The 13,439-nt window shown below is 39.5% G+C and overlaps 1 protein-coding gene across 4 annotated transcripts in view; it reads right to left on the reverse strand.

Moving 5' to 3' along the window:
* Positions 1 to 363: 363 nt before the first annotated feature.
* LOC103350842 (uncharacterized) overlaps positions 364 to 13,439 on the reverse strand; it is a 35,969-nt gene continuing 22,893 nt past the window's right edge. For 2 of the 4 annotated variants that reach the window (XR_016212025.1, XM_070047674.2), the window contains exon 3: positions 364 to 591. The gene's annotated coding sequence lies outside the window, so the exon portion shown is untranslated. Of the gene's footprint in view, positions 592 to 651; positions 931 to 13,439 lie in introns of those variants that run through there. The other 2 variants (XR_016212028.1, XM_089302581.1) reach the window with 2 other exon arrangements.

Raw genomic sequence — 13,439 nt, forward strand, 5'->3', positions numbered from 1 at the left:
GAACAAATTTCATGTATTAAATTCAGCTCTAAGATGATAACCATATTACCCCTCCATCTCTCTCTCCCTCAATCCCTCACCTTCAAGCTTTTGAAAAAATATAATTTCAATCCACTCTATTATCTTAATGCACCATGAACCATAATATTCAACAAGTAAAACTAACTTCATATTAGCGCAGTTCTGGCCATTGCAGCAATTTGGGGAGTGAACCGACATATGGAAGTCCTCTCCTCTAGGTCTCACTTTCTGCCACTCTGTAAATCTGCCTTTCAAATAAATTTTTTAAAAAAAAGAAACCTTACCTATTAAAGGAGGACAGGACACTTTGGCATCATATTTTTCAATTTTTTAAAAGATTTATTTATTTGAAAGAGTTACACAAGGGAGAGGGAGAGGGAGAGGGAGAGAGAGAGGGAGGTCTTCAATCTACTGCTTCACTCACTAATTGGCTGAAATGCCCAGAGCTGCACCAATTTGAAGCCAAGAGCTTCTTCCAGATCTTCCCACGTGGGTGCAGGGGTCCAAGGTACATCCAATGCCATCTCACTAGTCCAAGTGATCAAGGCTTTCCCAGGCCATAGCAGAGAGCTGGATGGGAAGAGAAGCAGTTGGGACTAGAACCAGCGCCCATATGGAATGCCGGCACCACAGGAGAAGGATTAACCTACTGCACCATGGTGCTGGCTCCAAATCTATGTATTTAAAAAAATTGTACACCAAAATAAAAATATCTTTTAAGATTTATTTATTTGAGAGGTAGAGTTATAGACAGACAGAAAGACAGATATCTTTCATCCACTTGTTCACTCGCCGAATGGGCACCATGGCTGGACCTGAGCTGATCCAAAGCCAGGAGTCTCTTCTGGGTCTCCCACATGGGTGCAGGGGCTGAAGCAATTGGGCTATCATCCACTGTGTTTCCAGGTCCTAAGCAGAGATCTCAATTGAAAAAGCAGCCAGGACATGAACCGGTGCCCCTATGGGATGCCAGCGCCTCAGTAAGAGGCTTAACATACTTTGCCACACAGTGCTGGCCACAATAAAATTATCATTAATTACATTTTCCCAAGAAAGACTATACAGTCTTCTAAATATGCATCAGAAAATATGCCATGGTTGCTGTTTATTTTACACAGTAATCACAATCTGTATTCAATGATAAATTTCAGATGTTAGGCATTATAAATATATCTGTAATTTACTCATCTTTTAAACATGCCTAACTGGCAGAATGTGTTTTTAGCTGGTAAACATGATAGTGATTTGATTGTTGAGTAAAGCACACTATTAAAGAAACCCTGTTAATTTTGTTAAGCTCAGTTTTTATACTATTCCAAATTTTAGCATACCTGTCAAGATATGTCATGTATTCTAAGGTCATGTCTCAGTGTGTGTGTGTATACTTACATGTTTGGAGGTAGAAGAAACAAATGGATTGGCATCCCAAATCCATTGTTTCTATGGTAAAATAACCTAGAGACAAAAATTGCCTAAGACTTATTTATTTGAAAGTGTTACAGAGAGTTCTTTGATCCTCTGTTTCAATCCCCAAATAGCCACAATAGTCAGACTGAGCCAGGCCGAAGCCAGGATCTTCTTCTGGGCCTTCCACCTCGCTGTGGGACCCCAAGCACTTGAACAATCCTCTGTACTTTCCCACACACACTAGCAGAAAGATGGACCAGAACTGGAGCCGTCGGGAGTTGAACCTGCACCCATATGGGATGCTAGCACCACAGGCAGCATCTTGACCCACTATGCCACAGTGCAAGCCCCTGTAATTTCTCTGTAAATCTTTAACAAAAGCCAAAAAATAACATCTTAGGACCTCTGAAATACTGAATTTGTATTCTTACCGACACATTTCCATATTTGCTTTTATCAGCAAAATAACACATTTCTGCATATTAGAAAGAGATAATGTACGCCAGACTTTAAGCCAGAGCACTTCATATTCCGAGCATGCACCCCTTGCTCCTCCTAATGATAACCTGAGAGTGCTGCTCTGATGGTTGGATAAGGTAACTGTGTCAGAGTGACTTGCAGACAGTAAAGTATTGGGTTACTAAGTCATCCTTTTGCTAATAGACTTCTATTTTAAGATTTATTTACTTTTTTGAAAAGCAGATTTAGAGAGGGAGAAATGGAGATTTTACATCTGCTGGCTCATTCCCCAAATGCTTGCAATGTTAGTGCTGAAAACAGGGGCCAGAAACTCTTTCCAGGTCTCTGATGTGGGAGACAGTGACCCCAGATTTTAGGGCATCTTCAGCTTTCCCTGGTACATTAGCCGGGAGCTGCATCAGAAGCAAAGCAGCCAATGCTTGAAACAATGTTTCTATAGAATGCCAGCAGTATAGGCAGTGGCTTAACCCACTATTGTACAACACTGGCCCCTAGACTTCCGTTTTCTTGAAAAGATCCCTGAGAGTCATAAGACATACGCCATTTATCCAAACTTATGTTTCATTGAGGGTACTTTGAATCACTTTGGATGGAAAGAATTATTTAAAAGTAGATTTAAAAGCAAAGTTTAGTGGTTAGTGCTGCGGTGCAGTGGGTTAAGCCACTCTGCAGTGCCTGCATCCCATCTGGGTGCCAGCTGAAGTAGTGCCAGATGCTCCACTTCTGATCCAGCTCCCTGCTTATGTGCCTGGGAAAGCAGCAGAGGATGGACCATTCACTTGGGCCTCTGCACCTATTTGGGAGTCCCTAAAGTTCCTGGCTGCTGGCTTTGGCCTGGCCCATCCTTAGCCCCTAGCCATTGAATCCATTTGGAAGTGAACCAGTGGATGAACAATACTCCTGTCTCTCCCCACATCACCTCTAACTCTGCCTTTCAAATAAATAAATCTCTTACAAAGACAAAGTATATTATGTCATGTGTCTTCCTGGAAGCTCTTTATGGTGTTGCCTGGAAATTAATTATTCATTGAGTTAATCAGTTTTAAATTCAGACCTATTTTATCCATAAAAGAACAAAAATGAGACATGTACCCCAGGTTCTATAATTCATGACTGCCTAAGGAAGAATAATGAATTGGCCTGATTGTTGATTGTTCTTTAAGCAAAATAGCTTTATTTGTCTTCCTATTTCAATCTATTTTCATTTGCAGTTAAAAAGTTGATTTGCCAGTTATTACTTTTGTATAGTACCCATATTTGTACATTTTATGAATCATATTTATACTTCTAAATTATCTATATTTTATAAGCTTTTAGAATAATATTAGATTTTATTGAAGGTATAAAAATTGTGTGTATTTCATGTATACAGACACAGGAACAGAGTGATACTTTTCCCTCCCTACTGCACATGCTTCAACCCTTCTTCCTCCTCCATCTCCTCTTCCCATTCTTTTTTTTTTAACAAAGATTTATTTTTAGTTAACTTTATACTCATAACATTAACTCTACTTCTTCCTTTTGAGAAGTAATTTATTTAAAACGCAGGGCAGGGGGAGACAGAGGTACAGAGGATATGTGCCCATCTGCTGGTTCACTTTCCAAATGCCTGCAATGGCTGGGGTTCTGTGGGCCAAAAGCTGGGAGCTGATAACTCCACCTAGGTCTTCTATGTGGGTGGCAGAAGCCCCATTACTTGAGTTATCACCTTCTGTCATAGAGGAAGCTGGAGTCAGGAACCACAATTGGTATCAAACCCAGGAACACTGATACGGGGTTTGGATATCTTAGCTGGCATAACTGATAGTACAAATGACCCTCGCTGTCTTGCTTTTTAAATGTAGATGACCAGTATTGCCCAGACTAAGGGATCAAAGTGATGGAAAAGTTCCAAAAACTATGAATGAAATATTCTTATGTCTTCAGAATGAATGCAATAACCTCAGGCCATTGAGCACAGGTATAATATCCTCTGGGGATTTTCAAATGAGACGGACCACAGGAGCCTCCATATGGAGAGTGTGCCTCTGGATAGCTCACAGCCAGCACTTTTCATTAGAGGGTACCAGCAAGTCTACAAGCTGGTAAGCATGTAGGCACAGTTGTACATTAACTTTATGGTGGGAATGTGGAAAAGGAATCCCGTATGGTGATCCATGACAGGGACAGAATGGTGGCATATATCTTTACAGATAGATCCATTCAAAAGCTAACAAAAGTACACAAGTTTCCAAAAACACCAGGCATCAATTAAAGCCCTTTAGCCCCTGCTGCCTCTGTGGCGCATTCCTTTGTAGTAGGTGTGCCTATCCCTGGCCTGCTGGTGCCAAAGACAGGACTGCCACCATACCTCTTAATTTCAGGGGAGTGTGCTCCCCTGAGAAGCGCTTAGGCAGTGTCCTCTACAATATGTGTTCAATAGAAGACCTGGAAAGGTGGCCTGAATGTGGTGCTATTTGTTTTGCCTTTTTTTTTTAAGTGTATTTGATGAGTTTGTGTCTCCTCCTTAATTTGGAGGTGGTCAGTGACCTTCCAGGTGGGTAAAGTTGCCATGAGGGTCTCTTGGAACTGTATTCCAGGGCACAGTGGTGTACTGACTGATAATGGCTGGGCTGAGCTGAATACAGCTCAACAGCTGGGATTAAGTAGGCCCCATTGACATGAGGGTGGTATATACATTATATACTGAAGTGTTTTATTCTGTGATCCCTAAATAAAATCTCTACAATATAAAAACCATATTCTCTATAATCTCCTTGCCTGTCTGCATCTGTACCCACCTACATATCTATGGGAATACAGTAAAAAATGGTAATTTCTATGAAAATGAATAACCAGCTCTTGTTATTTATCACTTTGCACTTTCCCAACACCATCATCCTTCTTCTTGAGTAACTTTGGTTGAAGCCAGTGTGACTTCTACACCCTTTTGTGTTTAAGACTTTGAGTGCTTGATTTCATTCTGACATATCACTGCTGTTTGATTCTAGTTTTAACATCACTGTATCTAAAATTGTAGAGAATGCAGTGTCCAAGAGTTTGGTAGTGCATTATTCCCATTTGCTAAAGTGATGACTGTCACTTTTCTCATGAGATAACCCTTAGAAATTACTTACTTAAAAATCCATCATACTTGGAGCAGTATGTTACTTGTCACATACATGATGCATTCAGAATAGGAACTTGAGCAAATGGTGCTTCTGCATTACAAATCTGAAGCCCAAGAATACCCATTCTTTTTTGCTTGCCATATTTCCATGTCACTGAAGGTTTTTCTCTCATCTGTGAAAAATTGCTAAAATTAGCTCATTTCAGATTCAGATAGAGCTAACTGTAAACACTTCTGAAAGATTCAAAAATACCTTCATTCAAGCTAAGCAAGTTTTCTTACTTTTTTATTTATACAAAGTGAACAAATCACATGTATTTCATATAAACAGATTTAGGAGCATAGTGATGCTTCCCACTCTACCCTTCTTTCGTTTCAATCTTTACATACTGTGTTTATTTTGTAATCATAGGATTAACCCTCCCTTAAGTAAAGAATTCAACATGCAGTAAGCATTAAATAAAACTGTTCCTCAACAATAGAGACAAGGGCTATAACAATAATTCTCGAATGTCAATTTTGCTCATAAACAGTACAGTTTTTGTACTCAAATAGTTACCACAGACCAGAGAAAACATAAATGTCTTTTGGAGATGAGGTTATTTCACTAAGTATACTGGTTTCCAGTTGTATCCATTTTGCTGTCAAAGACAGAATTCCATTCTTTTTACAGCTGAGTAGTTTTCCATAGTGTCGCTCCCCGTCTTCGTGGCGGAGCGACACTGAACCCTGCGTTGTTCTTTTGTCTGCTCGGCCCTCCCCGGGTTTGCTGCTGGTTCTTCCCGGGTTGGCTACCGACCCTTCCACCTCCGTGGAAGGGTGGTTCCCCCTAGCCACTTTCCCCACTTCCGCGGGGGAGCGGCACACCACCGGCCGGCTCTCTCGGGGGCTGCACAGGTGTTCCTTCAGATAGATGTTTCCCTTAGATGTTCCTGGTGCATATTGTCTCTCTCCTCCTTTATAGTCCTCTTCCACCAATCCCAACTCTGCTACCCACATGCCGAGTATGCTGCTCTCCTCCAATCAGGAGCAAGATCAGCTCCTGCAGCTCAGTCAATCAAATTGGCGAGAGGCAGCTGCGTAGAAGTTGTTTCTCCCTTCTCAGCGCCATATTGTGGGAGAGCAGATGCATAGAATAAGTCTTAATTCCAGTAACTTAGTCTAGTCCGGGTTGCTCCCCACACATAGTATATATAAACTACATTTTCTTTACTAGTCATCAGAAGGACATACAGGTAGATTCCATATCTTAGCTATTGTAAAATGAGCTGCAATACTCATGGCGTATAAATAACACTTTGATATGCTGGTTCATTTCCTTTGGATAAATTACCAGGAGGGGGAATGGGTGGGGTATATGGTATCTATTTTCAGCTTTCTGCAGGATTTCCATATGGTTTTCCACAATGCTTATACTAGTTTGCCTTCCACCAACAGTGGATTAGGGACCCTTTTCCCTCACATCCTTGCCAGCATTTGTTGTTTGATGATTTCTGAATGAGAGCCACTCAAACTGGGGTGAGGTGAAACCTCATTGTGGTTTTGATTTGTCATGCAGAAGCTTCTCAGCTTGATGTAATCCCATTTGTCAACTTTTACTTTGCTTGCCTGTGCTTCTGGGCTCTTGTCCAAGAATTCCTTGCCTATTCCAATGTCTTGCAGAATTTCCTCAATGTTGTGCTGTAGTAATTTGATGGTAACAGGTCATAGAATTAGGTTCTTGATCCACGTGGTGTTGATTTTTGTATAAATGTGTAAGATGGGGTTTTGTTTCATACCTCTGCATGCAGAGATCCAATTTTCCCAGTGTCATTTGTTGAAGACACTGACCTTTTTCTAGTTACTGATGTTTCTTCTACATACATCTTGAACTGTATGCTGTCTGGGAAGGATTAACATCATTACTCTGTGCCAGCAAGCAGAAGCCCAAATAATTACATTGCAAACAGATAATGACCACATTCCATTCACAGAGTAAGTTTCTTTTTCTTGACCTTAGTCAAGTACCAGTATCAAGACCAGTACAGGCTGTCTTGATTATAACTGCCCTTATAGTATATCTTGAAATCTGGTATTGCAATACTTCCGGCCTTGTTTTTGTTAAGATGGCTTTAGGTATTCAGGGTCTCTAATGTTTCCATATGAATTTTAGCATCATTTCGTCTAGATCTTAGAAGAATGTCATGGTGTTTTGATTGAGATCACATTGAATCTGTAAATTGCTTTTGGTAGTACAAACATTTTGATGATACTAATTCTTCCACTCCACAAACATGGAGGATTCTTCTCTGTTTTGTGTCTTCTATTTCTTTCTTTAATGTTTGTAATTTTCATCAGATATCTTTGACATCCTTGTTTATGTTTCTTCCAAGGTATTTGCTTATTTTTTTTTTTGGTAGCTATTACGAGTGGACTGACCTCAGATGTTCTTTCTGAGTCTGCTGTGTCTTGTGTGTTTTTGTATCCTGAAACTTTACCAAACTCTCAAATGAGGTCTAATAGTCTCTTAGTGAGTCTTTTGGTAGCCCTTACATATAGAATCATGTCATCTGCAACTGGGGCTAATTTGACTTCCTCCTTTCCAATTTCTATGCCCTTGATTTCCTTTTCTTACCTAGTGGCTCTGGCAAAAATTTCCAGGAATATATTGAATAGCCATGGTGAAAGTGGGCATCCTTGTATGTTCCAGATTCTACTGAAAATGCATCCAAATTTTCTCCATCCAGTAAGATCTTGGCTAAGGATTTTCTGTATATTGCCTCGACTGTATTGGCGAATGCTCCTTCTATACTCAATTTGCTGAAGGTTTTTATCATGACAGGATGTTGTGTTTTATGAAAAGCTTTCTCTGCATCTATTGAGATAATCAGATGGATTTTATTCCTCTATTTGTTAATGTGATATATCACATTTATTGATTTGCTTGTGATGAACCATCCCTGCCTATCAGGGATAAATCCCACTTGGTCTAGATGAATGATCTGTCTGATGTGTTGTTGGATTTGATTAGCTGGTATTTTGTTGAGGATTTTTGCATCTATGTTCATAAGGGACACTGGTCTGTAATTCTCTTTGATGTATCTTTTTCTGGTTTGGGAGTTAAGGTATTGGTGGCATACTAGGAGTTTGGGAGTATTCCCTTCCTTTCAATTGTTTTGAATCATTAAAGAATAATTGGAATTGGTTCTTCTGTAGTCTGGTAAAATTCAGCAATGAAGCCATCTGGTCCTGGACTTTATTTATTGGGAAGCCATTATTACTGGTTGTTTCTCTCTTGGTTATTGGACTATTTTGGTTGTCTCTATCTTCATGACTCAATTTTCATAGACTGTATATGTTCAGAACATTTTTTCTAGATTTTCCGATTAATTGGCATAGTAATTCCTGGTGATTTTTTTTTTTTGCACTATGCATTTTAACATCTCCTTTTTCATCTCTGATTTTATTAATTTGGATCTCCCCCCATTTTGTTAGTTGGGCCTGTTTTGTATGCTTTATATTTTGAAAAAAAAAAACTAGCTCTTTATTACACTCATTTTTATATCTTCCTTGGTTTCAATTTTCTTGATTTCTTATTTTAATTATTTCTTTCCTCTTCTAATTTGTGATTTGGTTTGTTCACTTTTTAAGATTCATCTATTTTATTTGAAAGGCAGAGTTACAGAGAGGAAGAGGCAGGGAGAGGAGAGAGTGTCTTCCATCTGCTGGTTCACTCCCAAAACGGCCCCCATGGCTGAAGCTGAGCCAATCTGAAGCCAGCAGTATGCAGGGCTACAAGGACTTGGGCCATCTTCTGCTGCTTTTCCCAGGCCATTAGCAGGGAATTGGTTCAGAAGTGGCACAGCTTAGACTCAAATCAGGATCTATATGGAATGCCAGAATTGCAGGCAATGGCTTTACCCAATGCACCACAACACTGTCCCCAGCCTTTCCAACTTCTTTCTGTAGGCATTAATTGTTATAAATTTTCCTCTGAACACTGCTGTTCCTCTGCCCTGTAAGTTGATATGTTGTATTTGCATCTTCATTCATTTCTAGGAGTTTATTTCCCTTTTGATTTCTTCTATGATCCACTGTTCATTCAGGAATGTGTTGTTCCATCTCCATGTTTTTGTATGTCTTCTAGAGATTACTGAATTGTTAATTTCCAATTCCATTCCATTGCAGTCAGAGAAAATACATGGTATGATTTAACTATTTTGGAATTTGTTGAGACTTGCTTTTTGGCCTAGCATTTGGTCTAACCTAGACAAAGCCCCATGCACAGATGAAAAGAATTTGTATTCTGTAGCTATGTGATTAAATATTTGTAGATATCAATTAGGTCCATTTGTTCTATGCTGTACATGTCCTGTTAGTTTTTGTCTAGTTTATCTGTGCATTGTTGAAAGTGAGGTGTTCAAAAAGGAAACCTGTTAAAGTGAAATGAGCACTATGAGAAATGGTGACTTGATCAGCCCTTGCCCTGACTGTTGATGAACAACATAATACATTATCCCTCTTAGTATTTTTTGTTTGTTTCTTCTACTTAATACTATTGGTTGAATACTGTAACCAATACAAAGTTATTCTTAAGTGTTGAAACTTAACTGAAAAGTGATTGCTGTTAAATATAAGAGTGGGAATAAGAGAGGGAGAAGATGTACAATTTGGGACATACTCAAGCTGACTTGCCCCAAGCGGTAGAGTTAGAAACAAAGCAGGGGATTCCAATTCAATCCCATCAAGGTGGCATATACCAATGCCATCTCACTAGTCCCAGTGATTAATTTCTGTTCACAATTGATCATAATGATAGGACTAAGAGCCAAAGGGAGCACATAAACAAGACTAGTGTCTGCAAATACTAATTGATAGCATAAAAAAGGGAGAGAATGATCCAACATGGGAAGTGAGATACACAGCAGACTCATAGAATGGCAGATGTCCTAAACAGCACTCTGGCCTCAGAATCAGCCCTTAAGGCATGTGGATCCAGCTGAAAAGCCCATGAGAGCATTTCAGGCATGGAAAGCCAAAACACTGTGGCAAAAAAAAAAAGACCTAAATGAAGGATCTCCATGGTGAGATCCCAGTGGAAAGAACAGGTCATCAGAGAAGGAGGTACCTTTCTCTGAAGGGAGGAGAGAAATTCCACTCTGACTACAACCTTGTCTAAATATGATCAGAGTCGGTGAACTCAAAAGGTCTCCATAGCCTTGGCAACTCATGACAAGAGCCTAGGGTGATTACTGATGCCATAAACAAGAGTGTCAATTTGTTGGGTCAACAACAGGAGTCACTGTGCACTTACTCCTCATGTAGGATCTCTGTCCTTAATGTGCTGTACAATGTGATTTAATGCTATAACTAGGACTCAAACAGTATATTTCACTTTGTGTTTCTGTGTGGGTACAAACTGTTGAAATCTTTACTTAATATATGCTAAACTGATCTTCTGTATACAGAGAGAATTGAAAATGAATCTTGATGTGAATGGAAGGGGAGAGGGAGCAGGAAAGGGGAGGGTTGTGGGTGGGAGGGACGTTATGGTGGGGGGGAAGCCATTGTAATCCATAAGCTGTACTTTGGATATTTATATTCATTAAATAAAAGTTAAAAAAAATAAAGTGAGGTGTTGACATCCTCCCCAATATTATGGTACTAGAGCCTGTCTCATTGATCCATTAACACTTGTTTTGAATGGACTGGCCCCATGAATTCGGTCCAAGTATATTTCTTTTTTTATTTTTTATTTTTATTTATTTATTTATTTGGACAGGCAGAGTGGACAGTGAGAGAAAGAGACAGAGAGAAAGGTCTTCCTTTTGCCGTTGGTTCACCCTCCAATGGCCACTGCAGCTGGCGCACCATGCTGATCCGAAGCCAGGAGCCAGGTGCTTATCCTGGTCTCCCATGGGGTGCAGGGCCCAAGCACTTGGGCCATCCTCCACTGCACTCCCTGGCCACAGCAGAGAGCTGGCCTGGAAGAGGGGCAACCGGGACAGAATCTGGCGCCCCAACTGGGACTAGAACCTGGTGTGCCGGTGCTGCTAGGTGGAGGATTAGCCTGTTGAGCCACAGCGCTGGCCCCAAATATATTTCTTACAGTTTCAACTTCCTGTTGAATTGATCCCTTAATCATCACATAATGCCATTCTTCATCTCTTTAAGAGTTTGTGTGTTAAAGTCTATTTTGTCTTACCTTAGGATGCCTACTCCTGCTCATTTTCGCTTTCTGTTAGGATGGAAAATGGTAGTCCATGCTATCATTTTGAGTCTGTGTCTTTGTGGGTGAAGTGTGTCTTGCAGGCAGCAAATAAATGGGTCTTGTTTATATCTTGTTTACATATAGCCTGTCTATATCATTTAATTGGAAAATTTAAGGCATCAACCTTCAAGGTTACTATTGATAAGTAGATTTGGTCAAGCCATTTTTCCATACGCAGTCCTTGTTTATATTTTGGATTTCCTTTGTGCTTTTACTAGATTTTTTGCCTTCCCATTCTTTCATGATGGAGACTGTCTCCATTTCTGTGGGTAACTCATTCTTAAGCATCCTTTGTAAGGCTGCATGAGTGGTAACAAATTCTTTGAATTTGTTTTGGAAGGTCTTTATATCACCTTCATTTATAAATGAGAGCTTTGCTGGATACAGTATTGCATGTTGACAGTTTTGTTCTTTTAGGACTATTTCTCTCCATTCTCTTCTAGTCCATAGGGTTTCTAATGAGATGTCAGCTGTCAGTCTAATTGGAGATCCTCTGAAGGTAATCTGGCATTGTCTCCTGCATATTTTAGCATCTTTCATGTTTTACTCTTGGAAGTTTGACTACAATATGTCCTAGTAAAGACATTTGCTAATCATGTCAATGAGGAGTTCTATATGCTTTCTGTGCTTGTATATCCCTGTCTTTGTCCAAATTAGGGAAGACATCTGCTAGTATTTGACTAAATGGGTGTTATAATGTATTTCATACCTTCAGGAACTCCTAAGACCGGTATGTTTCACTGTTCAATAGCATCCAATAAATCTCAAACACTTCGATTTTACTAACTTTTTGCTTTTGTCTGAGATATTTGCAAGATTTGCCTGCTCGCTCAGATACTATTTTGTCTGCCTAAGTAATGGACATCTTGAATTGAGAAGGGAACTCTCAGGAACACACTTCAATCTGAGCTATTCTAATCTCGCATGACAGGGTTCTGGATATATGTCTGAAATCTTATGAAAGATAACAGATTTTATATAGTATAAACAATGGTGACCTTTTCTAGCATTTTGGAAGTGGAAGTGTGGCATCCTCAGAGACAGAAAAATACTCATGGGCTAACTGAGAGGGCCAATCATTAAACAATAACAAAATGATGGGTAGATAGAACTAAAGCCAATCACCTACATAGAAATAACACGAAATAGCACAAAATAAATTTTTTAATTTTATTTTCTCCCCAAAGAAACCATTTATTTAAGGAATGCAGACTTCATGCATTTCATAAGTGCAACATTAGGAATATAGTGATTCTTCTTATGCTACCAACTTTCCTTTTCCTCCTCCCTCTCCCATTCTCAATCGCATTCTCCACTAACATCCATTTTCGATTAACATGACCAACTGAATACTAAGTAAAGAGTTCAATAATTTGCATGGGAAAACAAAACAAAACAAAACAAAAAAATCATGTTCCTCAACAGTCAAAGACTTTTCAATGTCATTCCATTATGAACTTAAAGAAAAACCCAAAAATGATAAATCTTTTGTGAGCACTATGACATAATAATAATACAATTCTGAGGACAGAGGACCTGCATGTGAAGTTACTACACAGTGATTCCTGTTGTTAGTTTAACAGTTAACACTCTTATGAATGATGTCAGTGATCACCTGAAGTTCTTGACATAAGCTGCCAAGGCTAGGGCAGCCTTTTGAATCTGCAATCTCCATCAGTATTTAGGTAAGGCTTTAAGCAAAGTGGAAGTTCTTTCCTCCTTCAGAAAAAAAGTACCTCTTTCTTTGATGACCTCTTCTTTCCACGGGGTCTCACCCATGGAGGTCCTTCATGTAGGACATTTTTTTGCCACATTGGCTTGGCTTTCCATGCCTGAAATACTTTCATTGGCTCATCAGCCACATCCAAATGCTTTAAAGGCTGATTCTGAAGTCAGAGTGCTACTTAAAGCAATTGTCATTCTATGTCTGCTGGGTGTACTGCTTCTCATGTTGGAGCATTCACTCCCTCTTAATTCTATTATTATTATTACCAGACACCTAATCCTATCCATAGGATCACTTAAACACTGAAGACAGTATGTTTACCACTCGGCTTAAGAGGATTTGAGGTCCCATGGTAACTTTAACTGTACCCTTAGAAGTCCATAGGGATATATGCAGAATTATACAGCTTTACAAACTTCATAATTACAACTTTAGGAATATGGTGA

Source organism: Oryctolagus cuniculus, chromosome 8 (genome assembly GCF_051225735.1).
Source record: "Oryctolagus cuniculus isolate XC-2025 breed Fujian yellow rabbit chromosome 8, ASM5122573v1, whole genome shotgun sequence".
NCBI lineage: Eukaryota > Metazoa > Chordata > Mammalia > Lagomorpha > Leporidae > Oryctolagus > Oryctolagus cuniculus.